The sequence below is a fragment of the Idiotropiscis lumnitzeri genome, chromosome 6 (assembly GCF_059441095.1).
Source record: "Idiotropiscis lumnitzeri isolate Australia: NSW breed Sydney's pygmy pipehorse chromosome 6, RoL_Ilum_1.0, whole genome shotgun sequence".
Lineage (NCBI taxonomy): Eukaryota > Metazoa > Chordata > Actinopteri > Syngnathiformes > Syngnathidae > Idiotropiscis > Idiotropiscis lumnitzeri.
In genome coordinates, this window is record NC_142396.1 from 23,095,926 (window position 1) to 23,111,576 (window position 15,651).

A 15,651-nucleotide genomic window follows, 5' to 3' on the forward strand; every position below is an offset into this window, starting at 1 on the left:
TTGTCCTCCAACCAGGTCTCTTTTTGTCCTTTTAAAACACTTGTCTATTCGTCGTCTGTCTGTCCCAGCACATACAAACAAATAAAATAACATTTTTAAAAGGTTTCCGTGTATGTTGATGGCATGGGAGAGAAGCTAATGGCAGAGGTTTAATAATTCATACATAAAAATTATTTAAAGCTCAGTCGCTGGCTAATTTCCCATTTAAATCCACTTGCAGTAATTTCCGGGTGACAAAACACACCTGATTAAAATCCACAATAGCTCAATTTAGCCATAAAAAATGGATTTGTTCATACATTAGCCGATTCACACAGCCGCACGTATCGCCTTAAGTCAGAAAATGCACATTTATTTCCAACAAAACACAGCAATTTTATGGGTGTATAGCTGAGAGAGGAGGGGGGGGGCAAAATAAATTTAAAAAATCAGACCACAAAAAGTGCACACTTCTTTTGCTTGCTAATTTGTCTCTCATTTCTCTCTAAGGACTGTGTCCAACAGTTCTGACCATGTGACATGCATAACACTCGCCAAACCACATAGACAGAAAAGGAAATCTGAATGTGCAATAGGTGTATGCGCGCGTATGTTTGTGTGCGCGTAGGAGTGGGAAAACCTCTGTAACCAACCACCACCCACTTCAACTCTCCACTGAACCCCCTGCCACCCCAGCGCTTCCAAGAACTGACACTGACTTCAGGTTTATTGTTTTTTTTTTTAACCACTCTAGTTCAAGGTGCGTTTATATCTCCCTCAAATTTAAGTCAGCAGGCTCACTCTACTGTTCAAAGGTCAGGATCGAACTAAGCTGACTGCTACTTGATTGACCAACCAAAGAACACATGCTTGCATGAGTACCTGGTTTAGAAGAGCTTCTTAATTTGTCAGTAATCTAAAATCTGAATTAACTGCTCCTTCTTGTATGAATTTGAAGCTAATTCGCAAGGTGACTTCACAAAACTTTGTAAAATAGACATATTTTTGCAAACCAGACAAAAGAAATGTACGCACCAGTTGCCAGTCTGGGTTAACGGCAGGAATCACAACCCTCTGTCTCCAGAAAAATTTAATTCGACTCAAGTCCTAATGCAGTCTCATACGGTGGGTTCTTATGGACTCCAAACCAGTGGACGAATCCCAGGACGTGCTCCCGAGCCGATAAGGGGAAAGTTCAAGCTCCACGCACGTTCAGTGCCACCTCGAACAGAACACCAACAGTCAAGGCCCAGAGTGAGCACAAATGCTACCCTGCAGCTCACGAAAGCTAAACAAAGCAACAGAATGTCTTCCCTGCCGTCTCAACTAATTTGACCTAACCTGAAATGTCCCCCCAACAAAAGTTTCCAAAATGAACAAAACAAATACTAATCAAAATGACCAACAAACAGCCAAAATTATCCAAACTACGAGCAATACCAAATTAAGAACTAAATGCAATTAGGTGAACTATATTTGCAAATTACTTACCATAAGACAAGCCCCCACTGAGGGGATGCAGACAACCAAATAGGCCAATTTAATTATTTATTGTAAATAATGAGTAACTTTAAAACATAAAAAGGAGTATGGGATGTAAGTGTGTAAAAATCTGAAGTGTGTGGAAAGGGCATGGATGAATGTGAAGGGTATGTGGTGGTAGCATGTGATTAAAAAAAACATACAAACAAACAAACCACAAACAAACAAACACAGGAGCGCAGGGCAGAGAGCAAAGAGTGATTGAGTGAGAGCCAAGGTTATTTTCATTAGAAGGCCTAAAATCTCTTTCGAACAAATTGGGTAAATCTGGACAACCTGTATGGAGAGAACGCCAAACATTAAAAAATATATTTCCTTTAGACAGTAGTTGGCACTACCACTATGATAAAAACTAAGTTTGTAAATGTGTTCAGACCCGGATTATTAAAACAAATGTGAGGAATCGTTCGAAGTATTCATCATTTCAGTCAAGTTACAGAAGGTTTTGTAGCCTCAGTTAGCCACGTCGGGCAAGTATGACTTCGCGCAAGTTGCTGAGTGGCCGAGATGGCTGAAGCGTTTCAAGCACTGCAGAGTAGCGTCAGGACTGAATAAGCAATCGCAACAGTTCCAGGTAAACAGCTTCGTTACGCTGCTGGCGACGATGCAGAGGAAATTTTAAACGTCCTACCTCTGACGGATGCCGAGAAGAACTCCCACAATGCCGTTACGAGGGCTTTCATGGCGCATTGCGTTAGCAAGAAGAATGTCATCTATGAGAGGGCGCGCTTCAACCGGAGCTGCCAGGAGCAGGGCAAAAGCGAGGAGTCCTTCATTACAGCAGTACACACGCTAGCAGAGTTCTGTGAGTTTGGTATTTTGAGAGAAGAGCTCATACAAGATCGCATAGTTATGGGCATAAGAGACACTAAATTGTCAAAGAACTTACAGTTGGATGCAGATTTAACATTGTAGAAGGCTCTGAGAAGGGGAGACAGAGTGAAACAATAAAAAGGCAACAGAGAGTCCTAAGAGGGGTAGAAAAGCAACCAGGACAAATAGAGACAATACAGAAGAAGTCTTCAAAGCAATTTAAGGTAACTAAAGACAAAACAGACACCAAGACAAGCAAGTGCAGTAGGTGTGGACTGTTAAAGAAACACCCTTGGTCTGAATGCCCAGCCCGCGATGCAGAATGCAGGAGATGTCACAAGAAAGGACATTTTGCAAAAATGTGTAGATCTGCTGGAGGAGTGCAGAATATCACAGAGCTCCATGACGAAGATGTAGATGGAGAGTTTGCATTCCTGGGTGAGATGGACAGCTAGGAGGAAGAGGGGTGAAGTGAAATCGTGGACTTAAATCAAGGTAAAACACCCTTCAAGTTGGACACTGGAGCAAGTGTTACAGCAATCCCAAGCATCATCTATTCGCCACAAAAACATGGATCATCACAGGCGCCAGGAAAAGTACAGTATGGTCCAGGCAGACAGAAATTGGACGTCAAAGGACGCTTTAAAGGTAAACTAACCAGCGCTCAGAGGACAACTATACAGGATGTGTACGTTGTTAATGAACTGTACAAACCATTGCTGGGTCTCCCTGCGATGAAAGCACTGGGGATGGGAAAACGTTTCAATGCAGTGCAGGCATAGGCAGAAGACTTTCAAGCTCAGTATCCAACAGTGTTTTCTGGATTGGAAAAGCTGGAGAAGCCCTACAAAATAGAGCTAGTAGCAGGAGACACCCCATATGCCCTGTCAATTCCCTGCCGAGTTCCTTTGCTCGTGTGAGACAAAATTAAAGAGGAGCTGGAGCCCATGGAGAGAATGGACGTGATTTCCCGAGTGACACAACCCACACCGTGGTGTGCTGGTCTTGTGGTGGCTCCAAAGGCCCATCCAGGTGAAATAAGATCGTGTGTGGATATGACCCAACTAAATAAGCGGGTGAGAAGGAAGAGACACATCCTTCCAGCTGTAGACTACACTCGCCATGCTGTGCAGAGCAAAGGAGTTCCAGCGTTGAATGTCGCAGATGCTGGAGGGATGTGAAGGATTAGTCTGCCATGCTGATGACGTTGTTGTTTTCTGAGAAGACATTATGCAGCGCAATGAGAGGTTACACATGGTGCTACAAACTCTCAGGAATTGAGGACTGACGCTGAATGAGAAATGTGAGTTCTTAAAAGACAAAATTCTGTTTCTGGGACACTGTGTCACATCTGACGGATCCAAACAAGGTCAGCGCCATCATGGAGATGCCTGAGCCAACGGATACGGAAGGTGTTGGGAGAATTATGGGCATGGCCAACTATTTGGGAACGTTTCTCCCTCATCTCGCATCCCACACAAAGAGACTGAAGAACCTTCTCAGTGAGAAGAACAAGTGGCACTGGGGCGCTCAACAGAAGGACCCTTTTCAGAAATTAAAACAGAATTGACCTCGCAACGTGCTCCATACTAACGGCAGAGACGTGTGGCAGCTGACACCTCATCATCCTACGGGCTCGGCGCTGTCCTCACACAGGAGCAACCAGACCAAGCATGGAGACCTATAGTGTTCATCTCAAGAGACTTAACAGAAGCCAAAATAGACTATGCCCAAATTGAGAAAGAGACGCTCATATGGCCATGCGAAAGATTAGTGCCATACATTCATGGACTGAGATTCCAGCTAGAGACAGACCAAGAGCCTCTAGCACAAAAGTGTTGGATGAGCTTCCATCCAGAGTACTGAGGTTTTGCCTTAGGCTGATGAAATTTACATTTGACATTGTGCATGTCCCAGGGAAAAAGTTGCGGACACCCTGTCGAGAACGCTAGTTAAACGCGTGCCGACACAGGATGAAAGGAACAAGGAGCTAGAGGTCAAAGTGTTCGTGGACACTGTGATTCAAAATATGCCAGCTACAGCACCAAGCCTGAAAGAAACTCAGCAGAAGCAACACACGGACCCAGTCTGCGCCAAACTCAAGGATCTGTCAAAAATCCTGAAGAAATTATTGTAGGAGCCTGTCATGACCACACTGTCGTTCCCATTCTTGGCCCGACAAACATGACTTGGGACTTTACTGGCCTGAGAAGGAGAACATCACTGTGGCTGGAGACCTACTGCTTAAAGGACCAAGACTGGTCATTCCACAAAGCATGAGACAGGGAACCTTGGAATTGCTCCAAAATGGTCATCAATGCATCATCAAATTCGGAGCTCGAGCCCGCCAGTCGGTCTGGGCTAATCGGTCAGTTTGCTCATGCTAAACAGTGAATGTCTGTGCAAATTAGCCAATATGTGAACGACGGCAACACATATGTACAGCACAGGGCGGAGCACAGTGAACCACTGATGCGTCCATGTCAGAGAGTAGGCACGGACCCTTTCTTCTGGGGAAAAGGAAGCTTACATTCTCTTGGACTACTTCTCAAGGTATATCGAGGAGGCCAAGCTGAAAACGGCATCAACACAGCAATGATTGCAGACATCAAGGACTCTTTCAGTCGTCACGGGATACCAGAGACACGTGTCGGATAACGGACCACAGTACACCTCTGAACTTTTTAAGGACTTTGCTGCAGTTTCAGTTCACGCACTTCACTAGTAGCCCACGGTACACACGCAGGCAAATTAAGAATCTGAGCGAGCTGTGGCCACTGTAAAAGGACTGTGGAAATGTGGGGGTGATAAAACAGTAGCGCTCCTAACATTCCGAGTTACACCTTTTCAGTGTGGATCTTCTCCAGCGCAACTCCTGATGGGCAGGCAATTGCAAACTAGTCTGCCACAAAACCCTGCCACCTTACTCCCCCGATGGCCAAATATTAAGGACTTCAGAACCAAACAAGGACTGTCGAAAGAAAATCAACAAGCTCACTTCAATCACCGCCACAGGGCCCAACCACTGACACTCCTGCAACCGGGTCAAAATATGCGGCTGCTGAGAGAGAATAAGGAGGAGACAATAGTAGAACAGGCAACTACGCATAGATCTTATGTCTTAAACGTGGACGAGGGAAATATCAGACAAAATCGCACTCAGGTGAGGCCATTATGTCCAGCACTGGGTGATAAACGGGTTAATACTGACCATGAGAGGAGTGGTACACAACCTATAATACAACTGATACAGCCTAGTAATAGCATACAAGATACTAGAGATATGTATGTGACAGCCTCAGGACGGGTGTCCCGTCCACCTAAAACGCTTGGACCTGTAGAGGTATTGTTTTTATAAAATATGTATACAGAGTTTGAGAAAAGGAAAAAAAAAACAACAGTTATAAAAACGTGTGTTAAAGTAAAAGAAACAAACTAGGTTACTGTATGGATGTGTCGCACTGTGAATTCAAATGTTGAAAACGGCAATAGAAATGTGGGGGAAAAAAAGGGTCTGTTGTATGTTAATGCTAATGTTGAAATGTAGGGAAGGTTCTGACTGAAGAGGGGAGGTGATGGATAAAGTGGAACTAAGTGTTGTGTTGTTACGTATAATGTACCTAGACGGACACTGGAGAAAAAGGACAAAGGATACTGCTTACTCATAACGTGTGGTGTCGTGTGTCTTTGGCATACATAGCAAAGGTTACAGTTGGCACACACACAACACTGCATGGTCCGTCACCGTTTTGAGTCCGTAGGGTATTAACAATGGAGTAACATTAACAAACTGGTTGTCTTTGTGTTCTGTAGTGTCTTTACTGTGATCCTTAATATGAACAAACACTGACAATTATGCTGTCGTTCATTATCACCGTCAGGGGAAATGCAGACAATATGGTGTTTATCTATTGTTCAGAATTCATACGGACCAACCCCATTGACGACCTTGTTGTGGTTTTACACGCGTGGTTTGCTGTCTTTGTCGCACTCTTTCACTGAATAGGCACTTCAACGAATTAAAAACTGTTTACGACCCTAGGACCGTCTGTTTTAAATATAATTAATCTTTCACTCACCACGGGTATAGTACCAGAAGCTTTTAGGACCGCCGTTATCCGACCGCTACTTAAGCAACCAAACCTTGACCCAGAGAGTCTCAACAACTATAGGCCGGTTTCAAATCTTCCGTTTATTGCAAAAATTCTTGAGAAAGTCGTGGCGCAACAACTTAATGAATATATGACTGCCAATAATCAATTTGAACCGTTCCAATCAGGTTTTAGAGCCGACCACTCTACTGAGACGCTTGCTAAAGTTACTGATGATCTTCTCATAGCTATGGACGTCGACACCTCATCAATATTACTCTTATTCGATCTTAACGCCGCTTTTGACACCATTGATCATAACATATTATTAGAACGCCTTGAAACGTGTGTTGGCATTTCAGGCTCAGCGCTTTCTTGGTTTAATTCGTATCTGTCGGAGAGGACGCATCGTGTAATTCATGGCAATGCGACTTCGGATCTTTGTAAGATTACGTGGAGTTGTGCAGTGATCGGTACTTAGACCTCTATTGTTTAGCATCTAGATGCTACCGCTTGGTGATATTATACATAAATCTAACAGTTTTCATTGTTATGCTGATGATACGCAATTATATATGGCGCTGGATATAACAAATCCGCGTAATTGCTATAAATTAGAGGCATGCCTTGGCCAAATTAAACAATGGATGTCTTTCAATTTTTTGCGTCTTAACTCAGATAAAACCGAGATGCTGATCATTGGAACAGCACATCATCGCCACCTTTTCAAAGACACCACTCTGAGTATCGATAAATGTAATATTGCCCGAAGGGATTCAACAAAAAATCTTGGTGTTATATTTGACGCAACTATGTCGTTTCAAATGCACATTAAAAATATTACTCTAACTGCGTTTTTTCATCTGCGTAATATTCCTAAAATTCGTCCAATTCTATCAACTCACGCAGAAATCTTAATCCATGCGTTTGTTACGTCTCGCCTCAATTATTGTAACGTTTTGCTCTCGGGTCTCCCCATGTCTAGTATTAAAAGTCTGCAGTTAGTTCAAAATGCAGCAGTTAGAGTCCTGACCAGGACGAGAAAGTTTGATCATATTACCCCGATACTAGCCAAGTTGCATTGGCTTCCGGACCACTTGACATGTAATTTTAAAGTTTTGCTACTTACCTATAAAATATTGCACAGTGTGAGACCTTCCTATCTCGTTGACCTCGTCGTACCATATGTTCCATCCCGAAACCTTCGCTCACAAAATGCTGGTCTTTTAGTGATCCCGTAAGCCAAAAAGAAGTCTGCAGGTTCTAGAGCGTTCTCTTCTAGAGCGTTCTCTATTCGGGCACCAATGCTTTGGAATGCACGACCCACAGATATTAGAGGCGCCACCTCAGTAGAAATGTTCAAAACGCAATTAAAGATTCATTTATAGAATTGTGCATTTAGTTGAACTATTTGTTGGCCTGTTTACTGCCGGTTCTTTTCTCTTTTCTGCCCCCTCTCCCCCGGGGGATTAGGTGACGGTGACCCACTAGGAAGTTTAAGGCATTGACCAACTGGGCAGGCACCTATTCCACTGATGTCGTCTTCCTGCAACGCGTCATTTGATCAATTTATTTATATATTTTAGCATCTAATTGAATTATTTGTTGGCCTGTTTACTGCCGCTTCTCTTTTCTGCCCCCTCTTCCCCTGCTTGGGAATAAGGTGATGGTGACCTGCTATGAAGATTACGGCACTGACCAACCGGGGAGGGACCTGCTCTGCCGAAGTCCTCTTCATGCAGCGCCTCATCTGAATTACTTATACTTCGTTGAACTACTTGTTGGCCTGTTTACTACTTCTGTTCTTTTTTTTTCTGTTCCCAGTTCCCCGGCTTGGGAATTAGGTAATGGTGATTCACTTGGAAGTGGCTGGTCTGATTTTACACCAACTGCCCGGTACAAGATTGAAGGCTCATCCTCGGAGGTGCTGCCATGGAGATTACGGCCCTGGACGAGGACTCACTCCACTGAAGTCATCTTCCTGCAGCACTTCATTTGATTGACTCTCACATTATCTCAGCTAACATTGTATAGCATCATTTTATGTGTCAAATGTTGCCCACTTGGCATCCATTGCAGCCTGGTCATCCTGGAAGGGAGATTCCCCCATCTGTGGTCCCTTCTCAAGGTTTCTCACCTTTCCCCTAATGGGATTTTGAGTTTTTACTTGCCCTCCTGGGGGTTAAGATCAGTGGATGTCGATTGTGGTTATGTAAAGCCCTTTGAGACTATCGGTGATTAAGGTCTGTGCAAATAAAATTGACGACTTCAAGGATTGTGCTTTTGTTCATGATCAGTTCTAGGGAAAGTGCATACAATATGGCTAAGTGATTTTGATTGTACTAGTGCACATGCAAATAAACTCGGAATGACCTTACATGGGTATTAAAATACACCCCGGTAGTTTTAATTCACAGCTTTAGGGCACAACCGTTTGCTGTCAAATAATATTCAGCTATTCATCCTCTCATCACACCACCAGCTGCGCGGCTTTAAAGCCTTCGCAAAACAATCATACGCCCGCACCCATTGTGTAATTCAGGTGGCTACGCGCCGCAAACCTGGCAAGAGGACACCTAACACACCACACATTTTTCAAAATGGATTGTAATAACTCCTACCTTTTTGCAAACCCTTTATCATAAGCAAAACGGTTAAGAAAGCAGACATCTTTGAAGTGCGTGTGGCAAGTAACACTTGTCGACACTGGCTTGAATTCCCTCTCTTTGCCAGAACGATATTGGTCCATTTACGTGCCCTACTTTTTTTGTTTTGGCCAGTCAAACAGATGCTTCCCAGAATGCGAATAATGCATTGCCACAGATCGCCGAGGGATTACCCAAAATAAAACAAAAACAATGCCAGTTGAGCAGCTCACCGGACAATGCAGTGCAATGTAATTCCCAAAGAGTACAGGAGAATGCCGAACAAAAGCATTTTCGTTGTTAGGGCGTTGCTATGGGTCTAACTATGAATCTAGGACCTTTGCGTTAAAAAAACTAACGTAAGTATTCTTAAAATAGATTTATTACTCAAAATACAAAGGGTCAAATTTACCTCACACTCTTTAAGTTTAACATATGACTCCAAGAGACTTTATGTTTAGGAATTGGTCTGTTAGATACTGTATATTTTGTGCATTTTTTGTAGCTCAAGAAGAAACGTACAACTGAGGCTGCTTTCTTTTTAAGTTCCAGGGAGCGCTAGTGAGACATCTTTTAAAACGCGCTCAGTAAATGAACAAAACCTTGATTTTGCCAGGCCTGATATGCGTGCAATGTTTCATGAGTTTTTGTGCTTATTTAGTCCGTCAAAATCAGTGTTCTTTTATTGGCAAATTGTGCATTGCCACGTCAACAGCTTTTTGCGAAAAATCAAAAGTTTTGTATTATGACATCATGAAGGCCTAAATACGCTACAGAGCAAATATGAGCTAGAGCTTGTTAACCTGTTGGGAGAAAAAAATTCAAAGAATGAAATAATAAATATTAAATCCCTTTAGCCAGTAGGTGGCACTACCACAAAGATGAAAAATATGTTTGTAATTCTTTTAAGGCCAGGGAAATCTTTGGAAGTAATTATCACTTCAGTCAAGTTACAGCAGCTTTTGTAGTGAAAGCGACACCAACCTTTGTGAGATGATTAAGGCCAAAAAAACTAAAATCTGAGATAAAGATGCTCAACCTATATGGAGAAAAACATTGAGGAATAAAACATACATTTATCCAGTTGGTGGTGCAACTACAACGATGAAAAATAAGTTTGTAGATATCGTCAGGCCTGGACTATTATCAAATGTTAGAAATCTTCCAACGTAATTATCATTTGGGTCAAGTTCGACCTGCTTTTGTAGTCAAGGCAATGTCAACTTTTAAAGTACCGTATTTTCGCAGTCATAGAACGCGCTGCCTCAAAGGGCACAACACCTGTTGAGGGTGCTATTTCTGTCTTTGAAGCACACACTGGGCACGCCGCCTTACAAGGCGCTAGCTCAGCTGCTTTTAGCATAGCAATAGCTCGGCTGCTCGCGCTGACTCAGCCCATGGCAATTCACTTTGCCTCAATACCATAAGCAATCGCCACATTTCAAAGACAGTTGCTATGACACCATTGACAATCGCTATCATTAACAATGACTCTAACCAATAATAGGTATCATGGCAATAGTCTACAAGACTACGTCAGGGGAGGGACTTCACTGGTCACCACACTCCTTAGTGTCACGGTTTAAAAAAATTTAAAAAGAAACTCAGCATACAAGCAAACAATGAAACAAAGAAATAAGATTAACACAAAACATGTATCTCTCATGCCATCAATATACCAAAAAGAAATAAAAATAACACAAAATGATATAGCAATGGCTTCTTGGGAGCCATTAGAGCAATGCCTTCTGGGAGCCACTCAGACTCAGCCAAATCACATGGCTGTTTAGAGAGATTTGCTGTTATCTTTGGGCTTTTTGTCTGTTGTCTAAACCTGGGACGTTTCTTGCTTGCAATAACATAAATGATAAGACAGACTACAACATTGTGGACAGCTGCCCTTTTGTCCAGCTTTCTCCCACACCATCACCCAAACACCATAGTCACATAATGTATAGTCATGGTCACTTTGAAGCATAGATGACTCACACTTTGTCTAGCAGGGTGTGCTAACATGTACTCCGAACAGCCCAATGAGTAAAAGGGTTGATGGTCGCGAGTGATACTTTGTCCATATAATGAGCGCAGTCGCCTTACAAGGCGCTGTGTTAGTTTAGGGCAGGGGTGGCCAACCAGTCAGAGACTAAGAGCCACTTTTTTTACTGTGTTACTGCAAAGAGCCACATCATACATGGGCACACATGAACATCATTCCATGCATCATGTGTGTGTGCGCGCACACACAGAGAGAGACACACACAGGCCTCTGCTCAGCCAGATTTATTGAAAATGACCCACAGCAAGATAATGACAGTTATTTTTTTCAACAGTTAACATTGTGTGCACTGTCTCACACACACATAAACTCTCAGTTCAAGCAAGTCCACAAACAAAAATATAACAATTTTCAATGACATTTTTCTCTTACTATGCTGCTTAGTGGGACTTCTGGCATTCCTTGTCCTGAACAATCCTCCTCAAATCTGGCTTGTATTCCGTTGTTGCCACTCGAAGCAACTCTTTCACATGAGTGTCAGTCAAAACAGATCGATGCTTTGATTTCACATGTTTCAGGGTGGAAAACACAGACTCGCAGACGTACGTTGACCCAAACATGGACAGGATCTTTAGCACAGCCCGTTTGATGTTGGGGTATTTTTCCATTGGCACACGTTTCCAGAACTCAATGGTCCCTTCCCTGAAAACAGCTTTCAGTTGATCCTCCTCACAAAGATCGATCATCTCCAACTCCGCCGCAGCCTCATCTGTGACGAGCGGGATTTTCAAACAGTCCATCTCCGCATTAAATGGGTCGACAAGGAACGTAATCTGTGGTCTTTTCAGTTGTAGATCACGGAACCGGGTCACAAAGCTTTCGTGCAAGTTTTCAATCAGCGTTGCATATCTGTCTCTTTTCTTTTTCAGGGCGGCACTGGTGACATGTTCACTGGCTTTTAGCAGAGTGGGAAAATGCGTTAAATCTTTCTTTTGAATTTACGTCTTGAACAGTTTCAGTTTGTTGATAAACGCAAACACACATTGCACGAGGTCAGGCAGCATTTTTAACTTGCCTTGCAGGGTCAGGTTCAGTCTGTCCAAGTGACACAGCATGTCGACCAAAAATGCCAGATCCACTCGAGGTCCGAGAGCTCGGGATAGTCCTTGCCCTTCTCTTCCATGAACAGTTTTACGGCATCCAAAAGCTCAAAGAAGCGAGAGAGCACTTTGCCTTTTGACAGCCACCTCACAGTGCAGTGCAGCGGCAGGTCACCTGGAAGCCCTTGGTCCAGCTCAGCGTTGAGACTCCTGAATTGCCTGTGGTTAAGCGCGTGTGTGCGGATGAAGTTCACGATTTCCATCACAGGCTTCATGACGTTGTCTGAATTCAATGATTTAGACACGAGTTGCTCCCTGTGGATGATGCAATGGAAATTCCAAAAGTCGGGAAATGTTTGATCAGTATTACATAGCCACACAAGCCCGTTCACGGATCCGATCATGGCCGGCGCTCCATCCGTGGCTATTGCAGTTAGTTTTGCTATGGGCAGGTTCGCTTTTGCAAATGCAGCCATCATCGTTTCTTTCACATCTCTGCCACGGGTTCTGTCTTTTAATGGCACAATATCAAGGAATTCTTCTTTGATCATACATTCGTTTGACACAGACCGTGCAAAAATTGCTAACTGAGGCTTGTCTTGTATGTCACAGCTCTCATCCAATGCCACACTAAAATACTCACATGCTTGAAGGTCAGAGTGCAACTGTGATTCAATAGCAGTGTTAATGTCCGATATTCTGCGTTCAACAGTGTGGCGTGAGAGTTGGACATCTGATATGCTTCGTTTTAGTTTGTTGTCTTCAGGAGACAAGATTTCAACAGCGTCATTAAGGCATTTTTTTATGAAGTCCCCTTCACTGTATGGCTTTTTAGCCTGTGCGATGTTCCAAGCCAGTTGATATGAAGCAAGCGTTATGGTTTCTGAGTGTTTTGTTAATTTTTTGAAAAACTGCATCTGCTTTTCTGCCTGACTTTTCAAAGTGACCAACCTCTGCTTGCGAAGTTCAGTCCCTTTTGGAAATTCCTGGTCGATGTAAGGATGGATTGAGTTGAAGTGGCGCTGAAGATTTGAAGCTTTGAAATGCGCCAATGATGCCTGACATATAAGGCAGAATGGCTTGCCATTACGTTCAACAAAAAAATATAAATTCTCCCACTCTGTTAAAAATGTCCTGTTCTCTTCTTCATATTTTCGTTTGGCTGTGCATTTTTTCCCTGCCATTTTGAGAGCGAACTTGAAACAAATTATTTACAACTCAAATAATCTCGCGCGTTTGACATCACATCAGACGTTATTCTTCTTCTTCTTTTCAATTCAAACTGGCTCACCCGGTCAGCGCGCCACCTAGTGTAAATGAATGGCAGCGCCAGCCAAGCATTTTTTAAGCTTGTCATGTGAAAGCTCCTGAAGCCCCGACGAGTGGATCCCAGAGTGCAGGTAACAGGCTAAACTAGCAGCTGTTTGACGGCTCGGACTACGTGCTGGGACCCTGTGTGTACTATTGATGAAGTTTGGTGCAGTTCTGAGCATTATTTGTGGCTAATAGTGCCGTTTGCGGTCGGACAGTGGCTCCGTACAGGGCCGTATGTGGCGATAGTGCGGTATTTGCTGAAGTTGGTGGATCTCGTGAATCTAGCGGTCGGGTAAATTAATCTCTTGAGGGGGGGTTGTTACGGTGTGTTTGACCATGGTTTACACTTACGCCTTACGCCAGAATATCGCTTAAAGAGCCGCATGAAATCAGCCAAAGAGCCGCATGCGGCTCGAGAGCTGCGGGTTGGCCACCACTGGTTTAGGGGAAGATTTGGGACTTTTAAGTGCGCCTTATGACTGCGAAAATACGGTAAATTCATAATGGTGGACTTCCTTTTTAGTTTTGAATATGGCTCCAAAAGACTTCTTTGTATGGGGATGCTTTTTTAACATTTTTGGGGGGGGGGGCAGCGAGCCATCTTTTAAAGTTCGCACAGTCAACGAATAAAACATTGATGACTTTACAAGGTCTGTTTTTGCTCATTTAGTCCGGCAAAATCAGTTTTGTTTTATTGACGAACTGTGTTGCCACAGCCACAGCTTTTCACAAATTTTGTCTTTCAAATTTGTGAAGGCCTGAATACTCTTCTGAGCTAATATGAGGTAGATCTTTTTAACCTGTTTGGAGAAAAAATTAACCATTTTTTAACCATTTACTACCTTTAGCCGGTAGTGGCGTTACCACTACGGTGAAAAATCAGTTCGTAGATGTCTTTAGGCCTGTACTATCATCAAATGTGAGAAACTTTTACGAGAAATTATTGTGTAGTTAAAGTTAGAGCAGCTTTAGTTGTCAAAGCCACATCAAACTTTGAAGTGAATTAAAAATAGCTGATTTCTTGTGCAATTTAGCATTTGGCTCCAACAGACTTATTTGTAGATCTTGGCCTTCTACCTACTCCATCAAATCTTTCAAAGAGCTAGGTGAAATATAAATCCGAGGCTGCTTCTTTGAAAGTATCTAGGGGGTGCTAGTGAGCAAAATTTTGCCAGGCCTGATGTGTTTCCAGAAAAAGAAAAATAATTCCAACAGAAACAATAGGGACCTCGCAGTGGTCGCTGCTTCGGCCCATATAATCCTGGTGAGAGCACACCTATATATGCTGGGTGAGGACCCTCACCTGCCTGCCTGCCGAAGGAGGAGGGGAGGAGCCATGACAGTTTGCAATTCAGTCCCTAAGTTTTCACTCAAAATATTTACTAATATGAAACAAACTGTGATGGTTCGGGCTCGGGGGCGTGGCGAGTTGTTGTTTCAGGTCAGGCGTCTTCCGTCCAGGCACGCCATCAGCAAGCTAGCCTCCCGGAAGTTTCTTTCGTGGCGGGTTAGCGCTGTCAACTCGTCCATTTTATTGGGAAGGGATCTAACCTTCCCCATAATAACGGACGGGAGGACGGGGTGGTATCGTCTCCTCTTTGCCGGGCGTTTAGCCCCCGCACGACTTTCCCGTCTCTTCCTCCTCAGCTCGCAGGGGATATCGGGTCTCGCTCTGGGAGCCGGCGCGGGGTAAGCACGGAGTGCTAACAGCTGATCTCTTGTGTACACGATCGATCCATAGCTCCGAGTTATGTCTCCAGACACGGTCACGCACAAAACAGCCCGCAGCAGCAATAAAACCGCCGCAAGTTGGATGTCCATTGCTGCGATGAGGTGAAATAAATAAAACAGGGTAAAGGGAAAAACACGAAAAAAGCCAAAACAGTGAGCCCGAGCTGCTGAAACAGGCAGCCGCTCGCGCAGTGCCGGAACATTGCATTTAAACCTCCCACCACTTGGGTGCAGTGTGGTGTCAATTAGCCACAGGTCTATATAATCAATGGGCTAACGAGACCCAAGTGTTGCTATTGGGAAAGCAAAATGTTTTAGACCGTGGCGTGGAAGGTGACATGAGATGACAACACGGGAAAGTGGATCAAGTGCATCGAGAAAGACTTTAGTTCGGAAATGTTGCTGCGATGAGGTGAAATAAATAAAACAGGGTAAAGGTA

The 15,651-nt window shown here is 43.6% G+C and overlaps 1 protein-coding gene and 1 pseudogene across 5 annotated transcripts in view; both read right to left on the reverse strand.

Moving 5' to 3' along the window:
• The window catches only part of fanca (FA complementation group A), a 193,782-nt gene that overhangs the window by 37,793 nt on the left and 140,338 nt on the right, over positions 1-15,651 (reverse strand). The window lies entirely within an intron of this gene.
• Positions 11,604-12,181, reverse strand: LOC148335929 (general transcription factor II-I repeat domain-containing protein 2A-like; annotated as a pseudogene).